The 21605-nt window shown below is 41.9% G+C and overlaps 7 non-coding genes across 7 annotated transcripts; all 7 read right to left on the reverse strand.

The window, feature by feature from the left end:
• Positions 1 to 18625: 18625 nt before the first annotated feature.
• Positions 18626 to 18697, reverse strand: trnaw-cca. The gene has a single exon. It is a non-coding gene; the product is annotated as a tRNA-Trp (tRNA).
• Positions 18698 to 19030: 333 nt separating this feature from the next.
• Positions 19031 to 19102, reverse strand: trnaw-cca. The gene has a single exon. It is a non-coding gene; the product is annotated as a tRNA-Trp (tRNA).
• Positions 19103 to 19412: 310 nt separating this feature from the next.
• trnaw-cca lies at positions 19413 to 19484 on the reverse strand. The gene has a single exon. It is a non-coding gene; the product is annotated as a tRNA-Trp (tRNA).
• A 754-nt stretch (positions 19485 to 20238) lies between these two features.
• trnaw-cca lies at positions 20239 to 20310 on the reverse strand. The gene has a single exon. It is a non-coding gene; the product is annotated as a tRNA-Trp (tRNA).
• A 334-nt stretch (positions 20311 to 20644) lies between these two features.
• On the reverse strand, positions 20645 to 20716 carry trnaw-cca. Its single transcript has one exon. It is a non-coding gene; the product is annotated as a tRNA-Trp (tRNA).
• Positions 20717 to 21026: 310 nt separating this feature from the next.
• On the reverse strand, positions 21027 to 21098 carry trnaw-cca. Its single transcript has one exon. It is a non-coding gene; the product is annotated as a tRNA-Trp (tRNA).
• Positions 21099 to 21414: 316 nt separating this feature from the next.
• On the reverse strand, positions 21415 to 21486 carry trnaw-cca. Its single transcript has one exon. It is a non-coding gene; the product is annotated as a tRNA-Trp (tRNA).
• Between the last annotated feature and the right edge of the window lie 119 nt (positions 21487 to 21605).

Below are 21605 nucleotides of genomic sequence, written 5' to 3' on the forward strand. Positions count from 1 at the left end.
TGCTTCTGACGTCTATCCATCCATCTATCCATTTTCTTCCACTTATCCAAGATTGGGTCCTCAAGCTCATCCTGGGGAATACCGAGGCATTCCCAGGCCAGTTGGGATCATAGACTGTATAAATAATGGACGTAGTATCCATGATGTCACCCATCTGTTCCTGAGCGCTGTTTTGAAGCTCACCATTGGTAATGCTGAACTCAACCAAGAGGAGGTTGCTGCTTGGTTGGGATATGTAGTCCCTCTACCTAGTTCTGGGTTTACCTCGAGGTCTCCAGGCAGACAAGCCGGGTATGCCTCTAGAGGGAGGCGTCCAGGAGGCATCCTCATCAGATGCCCGTCCATCTATAATGATAATAATTGATACAGCTTATATAGCGCTTTTCTGGGTACTCAAAGACGCTTTACATAGTGTGAAAAATAAAATAAGAAAAATAAAACAAAACAAAGACAGAGGTGGGGCGGGATTAGAGGTTATGTGTTGGCAAAGGCTCTGTCCCCCAAGGTGTGGTGCTTGGTCTTGGTGATGGGGGACAGATGATTGGCGTCTGATGATCTATGTAGCCCTGAAACCAAGACGTCAGCTCACCTCTGTCTTCAGCGCTCAGCATTTTAAGGCGAATGTACTCCTCTTCGTATTGCAGAATATCAAACTCTAAAGTAGACTCCCTGTCTTCTCTTGCCGTATAGCAAGGTCAAGAAGTCTGGATGTGCGGCTGTGGTCTGGTTCGAACTTCTACTGCAGATGCTTTCTTCCTGCCTCTCAGATTGAATTCACTTCAGCGGGACTTTGAGGTTCATCTCATTTGTATTCCTCCATCGTGGCCGCCTGTGGTTTAGAATTTTGCATTTCAAGGACCTGTCTAGACTTTCTTCCCAGAACACTCTTAGGGGAGTGTTAAAGTGTTAAAATAATGCCGGCGTAAACGCACTGAATGACTGATAAAGAGGGATTCAAATGACAGCTGTTTAGTAGAAAATACCTTTTTGACTGATGCTGGAGGTTTTATCTTCCTTTAAAGAAAACAGCTGACAAACCTGGAGGCGGGTCATTTACGGGCTCTTTGAATTGGTGTTTAAAGCTGGGGTTGGTAATCAGATTTAGATACACTTTTTGTCATACTGGTTAAAATGATCTTTATGTCCTGATGGTGTTCCTAAAAAAGAGTGAAAAAAAACTGCTATCTACAGCCGGAGTAAACCTGGGAAAACACTAACCAATCACCGTTTTTTGGGTGCCAAAATTTTAAACCATTCAAATCCCGTCCTGCCGTTCTGCCCGCCTCCTGCGCGTACATTTCCCCGGCGTGCACTCCTCTGAGTCCCCGTCCCCAGCCCCTGCTTCCCCTGACTCTATTTACTGCCCCTCTCGCTCCACCTCAGTCCTGTCCCCTCTGACCTGATGAGGTGCTTTGCTCAGGACTGTAGTCCGGATCAGAGTCTAATAAGCTCTCACCAACAAGTAGAATAATTAATGACGTTCAGTAAGTCCTACAGAAAATGTACATGTATTGTAGCATCCGTCCGGACGCTGTAGGGATGACGAGCCGATTCTTGAACACGTTGAGTTTTAATAACCGGTCACTGTCGGCCGTGATCACGCCAACCAACAAAACAACAATCAATGTTTGAATGAATGAAGAACTTCTCCTCTTGTCTCTCCTCTCTCCAGCTCGCACACTCTACACCTCTCCTGATGCCTTCACTGACCGTCAACACTGTAGGAATTAAGAGCATCTACACTGAACAGGTTTAACAAACAGTAGAGTTCTTACAGTATTATATATGTGTTATAACTTTTCTCCTGATATCGTGTCATCGGTACAACTGGATAATGCTAGCATGACAGTTGTGAGTGCTAACAGCAGCCATGTTTGTTTGTGTTTTTAACTTTCACTATGAGAATGTTTTGGTGAGGACCGGTTTTGAATCAGTCACCATCATATGGTCGAGAATCAGCGGCGCTCGTGCATGTGAGCAGGGGGCGGCGTCGTTTCGAAGGAGCTCTGAGGGAGGAGGGGAGGGGTTAGACGGAGTCATGAAGAAAAGCTACATTCAAATTTCATGCTGGTTTTCCGAGATTACCAACCCTAGCTTTAAGTCACTCTTAAAGAAAGCCTTGAATAAATAACAAAAACAATGGGGCTAATTCAGCACTAATGAAAATCTGAGCCTAATCCAGTATAAGCTAATGACAAGAATGTCTGTGAATTTAACCCCAGCTGCTCAGATAGATGTTTAAAATGTAACTCCCACAGCGACTCCTTCATACATGCCTTATGGTGTTGTGCCAAAATTAGGCCAACTTGGGATAATATTGAAAAATGGATATCTAAAATATGTGATTATAAAATTTAGTTTTCACTAGTGATTTGTTTTTTTTGTCAAATTCTGTTTTCATCATCAGTTTTTAAAGAAAATTATTCTGCAAAATTGGAAAAATAAGAAAGCACCGTCGCTTCAAATGTGGAAAACACTCATGAAATATTATCAGAGTATTGAAAGGACAATATTGGAGGACAGCAACAAAGAAAAATAATTTGACAGTATGTGGAGGAAGACTTATGAGGCTCTAAAGACTGAGAGAAACCACAAAATCACCCAATTACCATAATCTCTAAGGAACCCCAAATTAAATAAAATAGATTTTCTTTGATTGTTTTTTTTTTTTTTTTTTTGTTTCAGGTTTTTCTTTTTTAATTATAGCAATAGCAATTTTATTTATAAAGCACATTTCATTACAAGTAAGTTCAATGTGCTTTACATGGAGAATTAAAAACATAAAAACATTTAGAAAAACAACAGATACACCCAACACACATCAGACACAGCAATCAAACAAACAGCTAGTACTGCTGCACATGCATGAAGTCACAACAGTCTTTATATCATTCATACGCTTGAGAAAATAAACATGTTTTCAGTCTTTTTTTAAAAGTGGAGACAGTTTTGATTAACCTGAGATCAGCTGGCAGTTTGTTCCAAAAAGATGGACCACAGTAAGTAAAGGTCCCTTCACCAGACCTAGATTTGACTCTGGGTACATTTAAAAGACTTCCACCTGCTGACCTAAGGATCCTGGTCGGGTTATACACTGTGAGCAAGTCAGAGATGTACTGGGGAGCTGAACCATTGAGTGCTTTACGGACTAATAATAGGATTTTGAAATGGATTCTGTATTGAACGGGGAGCCAGTGAAGTGTTTTAGGAACCGGGGTGATATGATCATACTTTCTTGTATGTGTCAGGATTCTAGCTGCTGTGTTCTGGATGAGTTGGAGCCGTCCTATGGAGTGTTTGGACAGACCTGTGTGCAGTGAGTTGCAATAATCTAACCGGGTTGATATGAATGAGTGGACTCATTTCTCTGCATCAGTTTGGGATATGAATGATCGGAGTTTGGAGATGTTTTTTAAAGGTGACATATCATGCAAAATCAACTTTTTAATGGTTCTCTACCTGAAATATGTTTCCCTAGCATGACTAAAAAAAAACCAAAAATGAAAAGAATCCATTCTGCCCCTGTTCTGATTTCTCCACCTTTCTGTAAATGTGTGCTGAAACCAGCCGCTTCAGACTTCCGTGTTTTTGTTACGTCACAACAATATCCGGTCTGTAACAGGAAGTCAGAGCTCGGAGCTTGTTCAGCCCATGGACTGTATAAAATACAACTCAACCCCTCCTCCGTTTTTCATTACCTGCACACGTGAGCTAACAAGGAGCTTAGGAGGGAGGCATGCTAGTTGTAGGCTGTCTTAATAAACACAGAGGTCGGTTTTACTCCCTACGTCTGCAGATTTGAAGATCTAGTGGATGATTTTTATTTATCATGGATAAGTGCTAGCGGTAGTTAGCATAGCCACATAGCTACATGTTCGTAGCTGTGTACGAAGACACACGTCGACATACTGATAAATAAAACAACAAGAAACACTAAATCTGTGACCAATCCTTCAGAAAGGTCCTGCTGCAGGCGCCTCGCCGTCAGGATCAGATTCTGGATCAGATTCAGAGGGTTGAAGTAATGTGGGTCTGTGAGCAGCCGTGTATATTCAGCCAATATGTAAACATTAGATCAACGTGCTGGACAGCCGAGGCCACATCCACTTCCTGAGGGGGCGTGGTCAGAGAGAAAACAGACCGTTCTGAGCAGGGCTGAGAGGGTTCTTCAGGCAGACCAAAATCTGATTTAAGTGTTTTTTTTGAGCATAAACTTTAAAGACATGTTTTGGGGACCTCTTAGACCAATATATGTTGATGAAAAAAGCGTGATATGTCACCTTTAAATGGTAAAATGATGTTCTTGTTATATGGTAATGTGGTAATCAAAGTGAAGGTCAAAATCTAAAATTACACCAAGATTTCTGACTTGCTCACAGTGTTTTAATGAAATTGAACTTGGATGGAATTGGATCTTTTCCCTCTGAGTTAAGATGACTTGTAAGATTATTTCAAACACAGAATGCACTGATGTATTAAGACCATTGCACACTCAATAAAATAAAATTATACATATATATATATATATATATATATATATATATATATATATAAAAACAATGTGGCTGTTAAATGTAATTACTTTAAATGACTCATGCAAACTTCTTTTAATTGAAAATATAAATACTGCTGTTGCATATTAATAACATGGAATCTCTCTCAGGTGAATTCACATAAAAGAAGTTTAAAGGCAGTAAAATGTTTTTGAAATATGAGGCGTATTGTTCTTTAATGTCTAATACATGCAGAGCACGATCATATCACAGAATACAAAGGTGTTAGAGGAGCTGGTGCAACATACAGCGAACACGAGTCGTTCCACTCTGAGGAATTATTGCTTTTGTCTGCAGCACATGGGCGCAACAATAACAACAACAAGCATTGTTTATTCTGTCTCTTTAACTGTGTCTGACTCTTTATTCCTACATCACTTCTTCTGTGATGTCAAATTAAAGCCCTGTCAGTTTAATTGTAGTGTAAGGCCGGTGTTTTAACTACAGATGCATGAAAGGAGGGAAGAGTTCAAAAGAAAGGATCAGCAGAAAATAAAAACAATGTGAGGAATAAATGTATGTGCTGTGATTTCTGGTGAGTCCCTCCCTGTGTGTCAAACATGTCAGCGGATGACTGTTTTGTTGAGCAGTTTCTCCTCTGATGCACCCGTCCAGTCCAGAATCTGCCAGCGATGTCAGCCTCGGGGGTGTCAGGCAGACACCGGAGTCCTTTGTGTGCGTGTGTCTTTGTATGTGTTGAATCAGGACATGCCCTGAGTACCCGAGACTTTTAGATGCGAGTGAAGGCCGCGAGGGGAGGAAACACTGTACTTAAAAAACACATAAATATACAAGAAGGAGAGATTATGTAAAGCCTTAAATATGCCACACTCCTTTGAAGGAGAAGTGTAAATCACTCAATTACAGCATGCGCCTCATTGATTTGTGTGTCTGGAGACGTAGTCAAGCATATCCTTCACTTTCTTGACATTTTCAGAGAAATGAGGGGAGATTAACTCTTGTGTAAAGAGGCGATATGAAGGATTAGCTTCTAAAAATGTCCTGACCTCTCTGAGAGTGTATGTCTTCAGTTTCCTGACATTTAAAGGTACAGGACTCAGAATTTGTGGAAGAGTTGACACGGTGAGCTCCAGAGATTTTTTTTGGATTTCTAATTTTGTTATGAAATCAGGGTAATCGACCTCGTATTAACTGAAGCAGTGAAGCAACGTAGTTCCTTATGAAGATGTCTGAAAATAATTTGAAGGAGTAATTCAAAAAGATTGATCTGTCTGCTTCCTCGAGCATCAAGAGTTTCAGCTGAGTGTTTAAAGCTCCTGTGAATCTGGTTATAGAAGAAGCTGAAGTTAATACTGCAGCCTCTTTATGACCTAAGAGAGCAAACCAAACCATCAGGTATCAATCAATCAATCTTTATTTATACAGTGCCAAATCACAACAAATGACAGGATCAGATCCAGTCCCATCTTACAGACAGGACTCATCTGATCTCATCTTAATCCACCATGAGCAGAGCACTTTGCAGCATTTAGCAAGTTACAGTGGCAAGGACAAACTTCCTTTAACAGGTAGAAACCTCCAGCAGGACCAGACTCATGTTAGACACACATCTGCTGAGACCGAGTTGGAGAGAGGGATAGAGGGAGATGAAGAGAGAGAGAGATGATAGTGGGGAGACGGATAGAAGTTGTTGTAGCAGCAGAGATCCAGAGGAACCTACGAGACAAGGGAGCTCAGGGACTCCAGAAAGGTCTATGGTTAGTAACTTTAATGGGACAGGAAGAGTTAAAGTGAGAGACAGGTAGAGAGAGGAGAGAGAGGGAAAGACAGGATCCCAGTGTGTCAGTCTAAGCCTATAGCAGCATAACTAAGAGCTGGTCCAAGCCTGATCCAGCTCTAACTATAAGCTTCATAAAAAAGGAAAGTTTGAAGCCTACTCTTAAAAGTAGAGAGGGTGTCTGCCTCCTGGACTCTGACTGGTAGATGATTCCAAAGGAGAGGTGCCTGATAACTGGAGACTCTACCTCCCATACTACTTTTAGAGACTTTAGGTACGATGAGCAGGCCTGCATGTTGGGAGCGTACATTGGCAAGGACAAACTTCCTTTAACAGGCAGAAACCTCCAGCAGGACCAGACTCATGTTAGACACACATCTTTTGAGACTGTGTTGGAGAGAGGGATAGAGGGAGGTGAAGAGAGAGAGAGATGATAGTGGTGAGACGGATAGTAGTAGTTGTAGCAGCTGGAGTCTGGCACGTCCACAGCCGCAGAGATCCAGAGGAACCTACGGGACAAGGGAGCTCAGGGACTCCAGAAAGGTCGATGGTTAGTAACTTTAATGGGACAGGAAGAGTTAAAGTAAGAGACAGGCAGAGGGAGAAGAGATAATAGTTTTAATAAGAGAGTTTTAATAACCGGTCACTGTCGGCCGTGATCACGCCAACCAACAAAACAACAATCAATGTTTGAATGAATGAAGAACTTCTCTTGTCTCTCCTCTCTCCCACTCGCACACTCTACACCTCTCCTGATGCCTTCACTGACCGTCAACACTGTAGGAATTCAGAGCATCTACACTGAACATGTTTAACAAACAGTAGAGCTGTTATAGTATTATATATGTGTTATAACTTTTCTCCTGATATCGTGTCATCGGTACAACTGGATAATGCTAGAATGACAGTTGTGAGTACTAACAGCAGCCATGTTTGTTTGTGTTTTTAACTTTCACTATGATAATGTTTTGGTGAGGACCGGTTTTGAATCAGTCACCATCATATGGTCGAGAATCAGCGGCGCTCGTGCATGTGAGCGGGGGGGCGTCGTTTCGGAGGAGCTCCGAGGGAGGAGGGGAGGGGTTAGACAGAGTCCTGAGGAAAAACTACATTCAAATTCATGCTGGTTTACCGAGACTAGCTTTAAGAGTTAAATTAAAAATGATTGATTTAACCACTAGAGATATAAGGTGCACAACTTTGTCCACAGGGGTACCCAAAATCAGTTTATCAGTCCATCAATCTATCAGTTTTCCCTTGAATGCACACATCAAGTCTGCCACATCAGCCTTTTTGACAGTGAGTCAGTCAACAGTGCTCCATGTGTGGTTTCTGTGTGGGTGCATACAGCACACATGGAGGCAGCCAGACAGACATGATCCTGTTTTGTGTGTGCAGATCAGAACATGTCTGCCTCCTCTGCATGTTACTGAAGCTGTCAGAGAGAGAACTTGATACTCTGGATCAAAGCTTGCATACAGTGAGGATGTGATCTGATGGATGCCCTCGCTCATGACCTCCTGCTTCATCTAGAAATCTCACCTCAGACATAAATCTGAATGCATGTTTGATGATTTAACGTCAGCTGCTACGCCATATGTGCCGCATCACGTAGACTTTACTGCCAATCCACATCAGTCACATGTTCCTCGTTCCTCAGGTCACCATATGGAACATGACACACGTCCTGGGTATCCCTTTGACTAATCACTCACTCCGGTGAATCCCAGTCTTTTCCTCTTCGGTGACTCTTTAGTGCTTCTGTATTTCCGCTGACTACATTCAGGTTTACTTGACAGATTAAGCAAATGGAGCAAAAAGGGCAGAGGAAGTTCCTCAAGGCAGATGTGCTTAAATGCCACAAATTATTTAATACATTAAGCTTCAATGGAACGAAAGCATTGCCAGGAATGTCAGCTGTGTTTTGAAGTGTAATTCAGACACTAGTGCAGTATTCAGATGCTGTTTTACATTGTGCAGTTTTAATCTGTAGTCAAAGAGACAATTTTCACAAAGAGAAAAACAGTCTGCTGTTTAAAGTAGATAATTTAAGTTCAGTTAAACTCATCCTCGGTTCGTATTGTTTTGTCACATATGATTTCATCTCATTAACGCCTGCGGGGCTTTAATGAAGCACCTTCTTTGTTTTTGTTACACCATCATCACATCCTGATTTATCTTTCCTATACGTTGATGAGAAATCAAACAGACTTAATGATTGTTTACTTAATATATGAGCTTAGATACATGAGCTTTATGAACAGGAACGGTCTCTAAAGGACAACACTATCACTGATGTTTCCAATACAGAAAGTATTCATCTGCAAATATCCTCTTTTTATTTATAAAGAGCTAATAAACTTTAAATGATCAGCAGTTGTTAAACAGTTGCAAATACCAGGTTGAATTCATGATTTTTAAATAGACAGTTAAATGAAGCACTAAGCCAGGGGTGTCAATCACACAGCCTGCGGAAGCCCCAAGTAAAGCCGGTTTTAAAAGACTCTTCAACGAACACCTTAATAATAACCCTAAGATCAGTGAATTTTAAAGGTGACATATCACACTTTTTTCATCAACATATATTGGTCTAAGAGGTCCCCAAAACATGTCTTTAAAGTTTATGCTCAAAAAAACACTTTGAAATCAGATTTTGGTCTGCCTGAAAAACCCTCTTCTTGATTCCTCATCAGAACACTCTGTTTTCTCTCTGACCACGCCCCCTCCGGAAGTGGATGTGCCTCGGCTGTCCAGCACGTTGATCTAATGTTTACATGTTGGCTGAATATACACGGCTGCTCAGAGATCACGTTACTTCAACCCTCTGAATCTGATCCTGACGGAGAGGCGCCTGTAGCAGGACCTTTCTGAACCATTGGTCACAGATTTAGTGTTTCTTGTTGTTTTATTTGTCAGTATGTCGACGTGTGTCTTGGTACACAGCTACAGCTACAGCTACAGCTATGAACATATAGCTATGTGGCTATGCTAATTAGCGCTAGCACTTATCCATGATAAATAAAAATCATCCACTAGATCTTCAAATCTGCAGACGTTTGGAGTAAAACCGACCTTTGTGTTTATTAAGACAGCCTACAACTAGCATGCCTCCCTCCTAAGCTCCTTGTTAGCACACATTTGTGCAGGTAATGAAAAACAGAGGAGGGATTCAGTATTATTTTATACAGTCTATGGGCTGAACAAGCTCCGAGCTCTGACTCCGTGACAGACCGGATATTGTTGTTACGTAACAAAAACACGGAAGTCTGAAACGGCTCGTTTCACACACATTTACAGAAAGGTGTAGAAATCAAAACAGGGGCAGAATGGATTTTTTTCATTCTCGGGGGGTTTGTAGACATGCCAGGGAAACATATTTCAGGTAGAGAACCATTAAAAAGTCAATTTTGCATGATATGTCACCTTTAAAGAATATCTTGTGTGAACAAGATAATAACTTGTTCCCACAAGATATGTTCTAACTAAAAGATGTCTTATGCATAAAGATGATACCTTGTTCTCTCAAGTTAATTACTTGTTTCCTTAAAAAGTTATCTTGTCAGAACAAGATAACTTGCTAACATGATAACTTCCACAAGGTATGTTGCAACTAGAAAAATATCTTGTGCTTACAAGATAATATATTGTTCTCTTAACATAATTACTTGATCCCACTAAAAAAAATCTATTGTGTGAACAAGATAATTTGCTTTAACTAAATAATAAATTGTTCCCTCAAGGTATGTTTCAACTGGAAAAGTATCTTTTGTGCACAAAATAATACCTCTCTTAAAATAATTGCTTGTTCCCATTTGAAGAATAACTTGTGTGAACAAGATACCTTACTTTAACAAGATAATAACCTGTTCCTACAACATATATTTTAACTAGAAAATTATTATGTCTTAAAAAACAGTTTTATGTTCCCACTTGAATAATATATTTTGTGTAAACAAGATAACTTGCTTCACCAAGATTAGAAATTGTTCCCATGGGATTTGCTCCATTCAGAAAAATATTATATGAGGCAGATAATAACTTGATCTTTTAGGATAATGACCTCTTCCAACTAAAAAAATATCTTGTTTGATGGAGATAACTTACTCTAAGATGATATCATGTTCCCATAAAAGGCATTTTTGGACTGGAAAATGATCATATGCGCACAAGATGATACCTTGTTCATTCAATATAATTTGTTGTTCCCAACAAAAAAAAATGTGTGAACAAGATAACTTGCTTTAATAAGATAATGACATGTTCCAAACAGAAAATGATCTTGTGTGCACAAGATCATACCTTGTTCTCTAAGATAATTACATGTCCCAACAAAAGCATTGTTCACTAAACATAATTCCTTGTTCCCATTAAAGCTGGGGTTGGTAATCAGATTTAGATACACTTTTTGTCATACTGCTTAAAATGATCTTTATGTCCTGATGGTAATCAATACATGATGTGTTCCTAAAAAAGAGTGAAAAAAAACTGCTATCTACAGCCGGAGTAAACCTGGGAAAACACCAACCAATCACCGTTTTTTGGCTCCCCAAATTTTAAACCAATCAAATCCCGTCCAGCCGTTCTGCCCTCCTCCTGCACGTACATTTCCCCGGCGTGCACTCCTCCGAGTCCTGCCTCTACTTCCCCTGACTCTACTGACTGCCCCTCTCGCTCGTCCTCGGGCCTGTCCCCTCTGACCTGATGAGGTGCTTTGCTCAGGACTGTAGTCCGGATCAGAGTCTAAACAGCTCTCACCAACAAGCAGAATAATTAATGACGTTCAGTAAGTCCTACAGAAAATATAGATTTATTGTAGCGTCCGTCCAGACGCTGTAGTGATGACGAGCCGATTCGTGAACACGTTGAGTTTTAATAACCGGTCACTGTCGGCCGTGATCACGCCAACCAACAAAACAACAATCAATGTTTGAATGAAGAACTTCTCCTCTTGTCTCTCCTCTCTCCAGCTCACACACTCTACACCTCTCCTGATGCCTTCACTGACTGTCAACACTGTAGGAATTAAGAACATCTACACTGAACACGTTTAACAAACAGTAGAGCTGTTACAGTATTATATATGTGTTATAACTTTTCTCCTGATCTCGTGTCACCAGTACAACTGGATAATGCTAGCATGATAGTTGTGAGTGCTAACAGCAGCCATGTTTGTTTGTGTTTTTAACTTTCACTATGAGAATGTTTTGGTGAGGACCGGTTTTGAATCAGTCACCATCATATGGTCGAGAATCAGCGGCGCTCGTGCATGTGAGCGGGGGGGGCGTCGTTTTGGAGGAGCTCTGAGGGAGGAGGGGAGGGGTTAGACGGAGTCATGAGGAAAAGCTACATTCAAATTCATGCTGGTTTACCGAGACTACCAACCCTAGCTTTAAGACATTTTTCTTGTGTGAACAAGATAACTTGCTTTTACAAGATTATACACTGTTCCTGTGAGATATGTTCCAACTAGAAAATGATCGTGTTTGTGCCGGATAATAACTTGATCTTTTAGGATAAATACTTCTTCCTCCTGAAAATTATATCTTGTTTAAACAACATTATAACATTTTTCAACTAATTATTATCTTGTGTGCACAAAATGATAACTTGTTCTGACTATAAAATGATATTTTTTCTATCTCTATTTTAATTTTCAGTATATTTAACCCACTCTGTTCTTGTATTTGTCCCTGAGTCAGGTCTTGGCTGTAAAAAATAAAGTTGATATTCACAACTTTTGAACTTAGAATAAAAATTAAAGCCTTGTGAAAGAGTTGTTTAATCTCCCCTCAGGCTCTTTTCACTCTGACTTGCCCTTTATGTTCTCTATTTGATCAGGTTACTCTTTGTATGGAGAGGTATTCCTGTCAATGACTGCATACCACCAAGCTCATTGTCGTCTCTCTCTTTGTTGTTGCTTAGCTCCCTCATCCATCCTTCCTCCTCTTTTTTCATGGACCAGGTTGCCTAGGCATCACCCTTGGAATTGTATTAAAGGTATCCAACTCCCAGCAAGATTACAGACTCCTTTTGGATCATCCTGAGGCCAGAAGAGATATATATTTCCTCTAGTATGTTCAGGGTCTACCCCTGAGGTGTCCTCGCAGTCAAACATGATGGAAAACCACCAAAAGAGAGCACCCAGGAGGTATCCTGTATCTTTACTGTGTTCTTAGATAAATCTAAAAAGAACACGATGGAGGAGAATCAAACTGGTTCTACTTAACAAAGTTTTATATCTTTGGGAAGACTTCCTCACTGATAAAAAGAGTTGTTTAAAGACTTTCTTTGTCCCTAAGTGAGTTGTGTTGTGTCTGATAAATTGGCTCAATTGATGTCACTTGAGTTGGAATAGGTTTGATTAGAGACTGTTTTAAAAATGATGTTTGAAGTTGGAAAGACATTAGTAGCTCTACAGCTATTAGCATAACACGCCCTGTGAACTGTGGTTGAGTTGTGTTGTGGGATATTTAGGCACCAGGGGTTCAGTCATCCTGGGAAAATGGAGCAAATAGTTGATTTAACAGAACGAGTTGTCTGTTTAACATCTTGTTTCTGAGTTTGTGTGCTCATTTTGGATTAAACTTCCCACACACCCAGAGAACAAATCTCAGACAATTTGGCACTCTATAAAGGAAAAAAGTCATTCAATCTGCAGAGTGTGCACTGATTGAAAATGCTTCAAATATTCTTCAGTTTGGATTTGGAGAGAGGGATAGAGGGAGATGAAGAGAGAGAGAGATGATAGTGGTGAGATGGATAGTAGTAGTTGTAGCAGCTGGAGTCTGGCACGTCCACAGCAGCAGAGGTCTATGGTTAGTAACTTTCATGGGACAGGGAGAGTTAAAGTAAGCGACATGCAGAGATAGGGAGAAAGGGGTTAGATAGGATCCCAGTGTGTCAGTCTAAGCCTATAGCAGCATAACTAAGAGCTGGTCCAAGCCTGAGCCAGCTCTAACTATAAGCTTTATCAAAAAGGAAAGTTTCAATCAATCAATCTGTATTTGTATAGCGCCAAATCACAACAAACATTATCTCAAGACGCTTTTACATACATAGCAGGTCTAGACCACTCTATGTCAAATTATGAACCCAACATCAAGACCTTAATCCACCATGAGCATTGTTCCTCGCAGTATGTAGCTAGTTACAGCAGCGAGGACATACTTCCTTTAACAGGCAGAAACCTCGAGCAGAACCAGACTCATGTTAGACACACATCTGCTGAGACCGAGTTGGGTCTGGGAAGAGGGAAGTTTGAAGCCAACTCTTAACAGTAGAGAGGGTGTCTGCCTTCCAGACCCTGACTGGTAGATGATTCCAAAGGAGAGGTGACTGATGACTGAAGCTCAACCCCCCACACTACTTTTAGAGACTTATATGACGAGCAGGCATGCATGTTGGGGGCGTAGTGTTCTACAGGGGTAACAGGGAACTATGAGTTCTTTAAGATACAAGGGTGCCTGACCATTAAGAGCTTTGTAGGTCAGAAGATCCTGATCCCTGAATCTGGCGGCCATCATTTGAGGAGGATGTATCCAATGTCTGGTTACCGTTCCTTGACCTTGTTTATGGTCTAACCAGCAAAATTAGACTAATTCATGATTGCTGATGGGCTCTGGGATTGCATTATCGCTCTCCTCGTGGATGGTTTTCCCTTGAATAGCCCAGGCCTTCTGAAAGTTGAGGTGATCCTCTAGCTGCAAATGTCCCCACAGATTCCACATTTTAAGGGGAATCTGTGAGTAGAGATTATCACCCACCGTGAATGGTCCTGCACTGTGAGAGTGATGAGTATTGCCTCTGCCATCTCAGCTTACCTGCTTACAGGCAGCAGACTCTCAAGAGCCTGACATATTGCTGCGGATAAGTTCAGTATTAGAGTCGTGTTAAGGGTGCACTCGAAGGAGCAGCTATTTGCTCGACTATTTGAAGTCGCCTAACAATCTTCCTCCAGAACTGCAAACCTCATCTCACAGCCTGCATACATATATTAAAATAACATGTCCGGGGAGGCAAATGTCCTCCCTAACAGTCTGCTGATATTCTCTACACAGCAGCTTTGCATGCCTCATCATAGAGGGTTTGGGTCGCCCTCTTCTTTCAGTGGCTAAAAGTAGAGCGCCCTTGCACCCTATAATTACCTCTCTTCCTCTGTGGTAACTCTTTTTCTCTGACTCATCTGCCCTCACCCAAATTCCTTCTGGCAACTTCTCCACACTAAATTTGTCTTTGTTGTTTTCTGCCATGTTGGGAGAAAGAAGCTACAAACCTTCTTTTTAAATGCAGAGAGGTAGAGAGAGAAACTTTTCAAACAGCTAAGTTAGTGTTGAAGATGAGCAGCATGCAGATCAGCGAGTGAGAGATAACACACCCTGCTTTCTCTGTGATTAGGTTTCATAGCCAGGTGACGGCATGATGAAACTGATATTCAGGTGAATGAAGGGGACCAATTACAGAATAATTAGAGGGAAGTGAAGGGAAAAGAGAAGAATAGAGGGCGGAGGATAGGTGAGGAAAGTTGTGACCCGAGCATGAGTCAGGATTTAATCCAAGATGTGTCATTGTTAATATCTCAAGAAAACTGGGGTGTTGTAGTGATGGGAATTCCGGCTCTTTTTAGAGAGCCGGTTCTTTTGGCTCGGCTCACTCTTTTGGCTCCCAAGTGGCTCCTCAGATTTTTTCTTGTTTGAATGACTGTATTCCCTAAAATAATGTAAAATTATATATAAAATGAATTACTAATGTAAAAAAAAATACATTATATGAAATGTTTACAATTTAAAAGGCTTTATTTATATTCTCAACATGGAGCAGAGTTCTACAGAAATTAAATTATAAAGTACAAAAACAAGACCCATCATAATCAGACAAAAAGGTCCAATCTCTGATTGTCTGTACATTATTTATAAATTTTTAAACCCCTTCATTAACAGCAGGTTCCCTTCACTGTCTTTATTCTTCACTTATTGCACTGATGGATAAACAGTTCTAATGTCCATGACCTGGATGACTGAGAACCTTCAAAGACACTTCTAATGTGCCTTTGCAGGTTTTTTGTGGACCCTGATTGATGACACTTTCACCTTGCAGTCTTCCCTCTGCCGTTGAACAGTCTATGCCTTTTAAATGTGTCTAAAGTTTTCTGTGTTTTCTGCAGTCACTCGTTTTCTCACCTTTCCAGTGTGTTCTCTCTGTCGTGCACGTTCTCCCTCTCGTCTCCCTCCTGTTGCTGCTCACTGTGCTGTCTGTGTCTCTGACCCCTCCCCTCCCTGTTCTGTTCAATGTAGACACGTGATTGGTCAAGACGCCACCATGTCTTGACCAATCACGTGAGACTTTCAAAGAAATAGACAAGGAAAAAAAACTAAAGCCATTTCCCCCTTTCAGGACCCGGCTCCCGTCGTTCACTTCAAAGAGCGGACTCTTAGAGCCAGATACATGTCGTAGCTGTAGCTGTATACCAAGACACACTGACAAATAAAACAACAAGAAACACAGAATCTGTGACCAATCCTTCAGAAAAGGTCCCGCTGCCTTTCTGGCAGAGGTCGGTTTTACTCCCCACGTCTGCAGATTTGAAGATCTAGTGGATGATTTTTATTTGTCATGGAAAAGTGCTAGCGCTAGTTAGCATAGCCACATAGCTACATGTTTATAGCTGTAGCTGTAGCTGTGTACCAAGACACACGTCGACATACTGACAAATAAAACAACAAGAAACACTAAATCTGTGACCAATCCTTCAGAAAGGTCCTGCTGCAGGCGCCTCTCCGTCAGGATCAGATTCTGGATCAGATTCAGAGGGTTGAAGTAACGCGGGTCTGTGAGCAGCGGTGTATATTCAGCCAACATGTAAACGTTCAACGTTCCGGAGAGCTGAGGCACATCCACTTCCTGAGGGGGCTAGGTCAGAGAGAAAACAGAGTGTTCTGATGAGGACTGAAGAAGAGGGCTTTTCAGGCAGACCAGAATCTGATTTCAAAGTGTTTTTTTTAGCATAAACTTTAAAGACATGTTTTGGGGACCTCTTAGACCAATATATATATTGATGAAAAAAGCGTGATATGTCACCTTTAAATGATGCAGAACCTTTGAATAAAGGTGTTGATACCACGTCTGGTTCTCATAATAATATGCAAACATTGATCTCTGGTTTCATTTGTTTCTGCTCTTGAACGAAGGACCCAGCTCACAGTAATCACTGTTTTTAACTGAAGGCATAAAAAGGATAAAAAATGCTGAACGGTGACCATCTGAGACTGAATGCATCATTCGGGTGATCACAGCTGCTCCGTACCCAACATCAGAACAAAATGCCTCAGTGATATAACAGAAGTATATTTAGCAGTATCCTCCTCGTGTTGGCAGGCCGAGCCTCTCTGGAAGAAACTGAATTACACAAGTCATAAAATTAACACACTTGTAGCCAGCGAGTGCACATGAAACACATCCAAGCTGGTATTTAACATCATCTCTTGGTAATCCGTGCTCTCACAGCGCACAGTTTGCTGTCTGCAGCACACAGTGTCTTGGCACCCGTTTCTAAATATGACTGACATCTGACCGGGGATTATCCCATTGCCCCACTTTCACTGGGACTGGTGATGAGCAGAGAGCACTGCGTCACTAACATGCTACATACACTACACAGAGATGGGCTTCTGCTCATGTGTGTGCGTGTGAATGTTCACACATATTCGTTCCAGTCTGTGTGAGCATATGTTAATCTGCTTCCAAGCATGCCACTGCTTTCAGTGACTGAGTGTGTGTCTGGAGATTAAAGGTAGTTAGAATAACAAAGTAGGCATGACAAATTAATTGGAAACCCCTGACCTAATGAGTTTTCTTTCCTGAAATATGAATAATAACCCAAGGCGGGCACACTGAGAAGAAATATTTCTGTTTGGAGAAATAAAAAACACTGCAGACAGACGTATTATTATGCTTAGCAGCCACTCCCTGAGAGAGAGGCATGACTTACATCCATTGACCCAGACATTTTTTCTAAATAATTGAACTGTGCTCACTATTTAAATTTTAAATGCACCAAACTCAGCAGGAGCACCCCGGCAGCAGTAAAGGTCTGTGGACCGAACTGACATTCTCCGAAATGCATGAGTGGGAGAAACTAGGCCGGAAAGAAAGCACCAAAACACACACTCCCAGGGACCCACACACTTTAATGCATTAACATTTCAACATTCATATGCTGATTTATTTCCACACAGTACTCTGACATTTCAGCAGAGAGCTTTGGAATACAGTAGATCCACTGTAGTCATCATTGGGGTCACTATGTAAGCTTGTTGGTGTTGTTTGTAGTCGTACTCACACACACACACACACACACACACACACACACACACACACACACACACACACACACACGCACGCAGAGACCTGATTTACATTTAGAAAGACGATGAGTATTGTAATGAATTGAAGGAAGAATCATTTTAGGCCTAACTAAATATTTCCTTTGACCGTTTATTGTACTTTAAAAAAGCATCGTCCTGAACTACTTAAATAGATGGTGAGCACCAAAGCAGTGGCCTCTCCAGCTACCATTTCCCAAAACTCATCCTATAAATTTGGTTCCCTAAGCCAAGCTCTGATTGAGCTTCAATTGGCCGCCCAAATAACACTTCGTCCCACTTTATTGACACCTTTGAGACTCTGTGTTCTGAAGTTTTGACCATGTTGACCATGTTGACCATGTTTTTATCATGTCTTTATTGAGAGGGTTAGGGTTAGTTGAAACTGAGACGGCAGAGAGCGGACTGTTGGTCAGGGCTGCCCTCTTTAAGGACTATAACCTCTGTACATGGGGCACATGTCAGAGTGAAGGGCAGCCAACCCACTGGCTCTCCCCTGCAGTTGAAGGTTTGATCCCTTGGTCAAGGGCTCCTCAGAAGTAGCAACTGTCCAGCTACCAGTTTCCATAAAAAGGCTTAAACCTGGGTTCCCAAGCAACTGAGATACTGCCACCCAAATAACACTTCTTCCCACTTTAGATTCAGTGTTGTGAAGTTTTGACCCCAACGTGATTTGAACACGCAACCTTCTGATCTAAAGTCAGGCGCGCTACCATTGCACCACGAGGCCGAATTCCATACTAGGATTGGAAGCTTGCTTCCCAAACCGAAACCTGCCTGAGCTATTGGTGGCCAAATAATACATCGTCCCACTTTGTTGACTCTCTGAAATTAACTAGCAACTATATCCATCCTTGAAATTTAGTTCCACGGCCAAGCCTCGTCTGAACTACTGCCGTGCAAATAACACCTCCTCCCACTTTGTCACACCTCAGAAACTCTGTGTTATAAAGATTTGACCCCGACGTGATTTGAACACGCAACCTTCTGATCTGGAGTCAGACGCGCTACCGTTGCGCCACGAGGTCTTGTATTCAATTACATCTTGTCTTTCAAAATCTATTTCCACCCTTAGAGCTTATAAATATGGTTTTTTTTTCATGCCTTTATTGAGAGGATTGGATAATAGAGAGATGGGAATGAAGGTCAGGGCCGCCCATGTTGAGGACTATAATGGGGCCGATGTCAGAGTGGCACTCCCGAGCAGTTGGGAGTTTTGTGCCTTGTCAAGAGGTTCCCAAGGAAAATAACTAGCAACTCTCCAGCTCCTCGTTTCAATACCAGGACTTGAACCTTAGTTCCCAAGCCAAGTCCCAATGGAGCTACTTTGTTTACACATTAGAAACTCTGTTTTAAAGATTTGACCCCGACGTGATTTGAACACGCAACCTTCTGATCTGGAGTCAGACGCACTACCGTTGCGCCACAAGGTCTTGTTTTATTATAAATATGGGTTTTTTTCATGACTTTATTGAGAGGATTGGACAACAGAGAGATGGGAATGAGGGTCAGGGCTGCCCACGTTGAGGACTATAATGGGGCCGATGTCAGAGTGAGGAGCTGCCAGACTGGCACTCCCGAGCAATTGGGGGTTTGGTGCCTTGGTCAAGAGGTTTCTAAGGAAAAGAACTAGCAACTCTCCAGCTCCTAGTTTCAATTCCATGACTTGAACCTTAGTTCCCAAGCCAAGTCCCAAATGGAGCTACTTTGTTTACACCTTAGAGACTCTGTGTTTTAAAGTTTTGACCCTGACGTGATTTGAACACGCAACCTTCTGATCTGGAGTCAGACACGCTACCATTGCGCCACGAGGCCGAATTCCATACTAGGGCTGTTTCCGAAACGGCCTGCTACATACTACTTACTAATGTAGTAGGCAGTAGGTATTGCCTACTACATACTGTGTTTGAATTTAGTATGTAGTCTGACTGTTCTGTTCGATCTGTCATGCAGCATGCTGAGCCAGACTTCGCTGGATTTCCGGTTTCGGAAAGCGGAAGTAAACAACGGCGAAGCCGATAAATAAAATGCTTATTTAGCATCCATTTATGATTTAAAAAGTTAGGAAGTGGTTTATATGTAATTTGATAACTTTCACAGCACCCAAAAACAGATTTCATCCCGTCAAAAAATGAGGAAAAAGAAAAAGCAGAACGAGCGCTGTGCATTATGGGAAACAGTATGCGAGGCAGACTGGTCCGATGCATGCTGAGATATTTTCCCGAATCAGGAGACATCCGGGGAGTTTTGGCATACTGCAGATTTTGCTCTTGTTCACATACTACTTACTACATACTGAATTTTGGACATATCAGTACGTACTGCTAGTGTAGTAGGCGATTTCGGAAACAGCCTAGGACTCGAAGCTTGCTTCGCAAACCAAAACCTGCCTGAGCTATTGGTGGCCAAATAATACGTCGTCCCACTTTGCTGACTCTCTGAAATTAACTAGCAACTATATCCATCCTTGAAGTTTAGTTCCACGGCCAAGCCTCGTTTGAACTACTGCCGTGCAAATAACACCTCCTCCCACTTTGTCACCCCTCAGAAACTCTGTGTTATAAAGATTTGACCCCGACGTGATTTGAACACGCAACCTTCTGATCTGGAGTCAGACGCGCTACCGTTGCGCCACGAGGTCTTGTATTCAATTACATCTTGTCTTTCAAAATCTATTTGCACCCTTACAGCTTATAAATATGGGTTTTTTTCATCACTTTATTGAGAGGATTGGACAACAGAGAGATGGGAATGAAGGTCAGGGCCGCCCATGTTGAGGACTATAATGGGGCCGATGTCAGAGTGGCACTCCCGAGCAGTTGGGAGTTTTGTGCCTTGTCAAGAGGTTCCCAAGGAAAAGAACTAGCAACTCTCCAGCTCCTCGTTTCAATACTAGGACTTGAACCTTAGTTCCCAAGCCAAGTCCCAATGGAGCTACTTTGTTTACACATTAGAGACTCTGTGTTTTAAAGATTTGACCCCGACGTGATTTGAACACGCAACCTTCTGATCTGGAGTCAGACGCGCTACCGTTGCGCCACAAGGTCTTGTTTTAATATAAATATGGGTTTTTCTCATGACTTTATTAAGAGGATTGGACAACAGAGAGATGGGAATGAGGGTCAGGGCTGCCCACGTTGAGGACTATAATGGGGCCGATGTCAGAGTGAGGAGCTGCCAGACTGGCACTCCCGAGCAATTGGGGGTTTGCTGCCTTGGTCAAGAGATTTCTAAGGACAAGAACTAGCAACTCTCCAGCTCCTAGTTTCAATTCCATGACTTGAACCTTAGTTCCCAAGCCAAGTCCCAAATGGAGCTACTTTGTTTACACCTTAGAGACTCTGTGCTTTAAAGTTTTGACCCCGACGTGATTTGAACACGCAACCTTCTGATCTGGAGTCAGACGCGCTACCGTTGCGCCACGAGGCCTTGTTGTACTGGAATAAATCTTGTCTTTCAAAATCTATTTCCACCCCTTCTGGATGGGGTTCTACTTTGTGTTTTTTGTCCAGATAATTTTAGGGTTTTTTTCATGCTTTTATTGAGAGAATAGGAAACTGAGAAGGGAGAGAGATTGGAATGAGGGTCTGGGCCACTCTCAATAAGGACCATAACCTCTGTACATGGGGCGCCTGCTATTGGACTTGCACTCCCGAGCAGTCGGGGATTTAGTGACTTGGTCAGGAAATGAACTAGCAACTTTCCAGTCCCATTTTGCAGATTTGCAACCTGTGCTTTAAAGTTTTGACCCCGACGTGATTTGAACACGCAACCTTCTGATCTGGAGTCAGACGCGCTACCATTGCGCCACGAGGTCTTGTATAATCGTAATTATGGGCTTTTTTCATGCTTTTGTTGAGAGGACAGGACAACAGGGAGAATAGGAAACTGAGAAGGGAGAGAGTGGAATGAGGGTCAGGGCTTCCCTCTGCCCTC

This window comes from Notolabrus celidotus, chromosome 5 (genome assembly GCF_009762535.1).
Source record: "Notolabrus celidotus isolate fNotCel1 chromosome 5, fNotCel1.pri, whole genome shotgun sequence".
In the NCBI taxonomy this organism is placed as follows: Eukaryota; Metazoa; Chordata; class Actinopteri; order Labriformes; family Labridae; genus Notolabrus; species Notolabrus celidotus.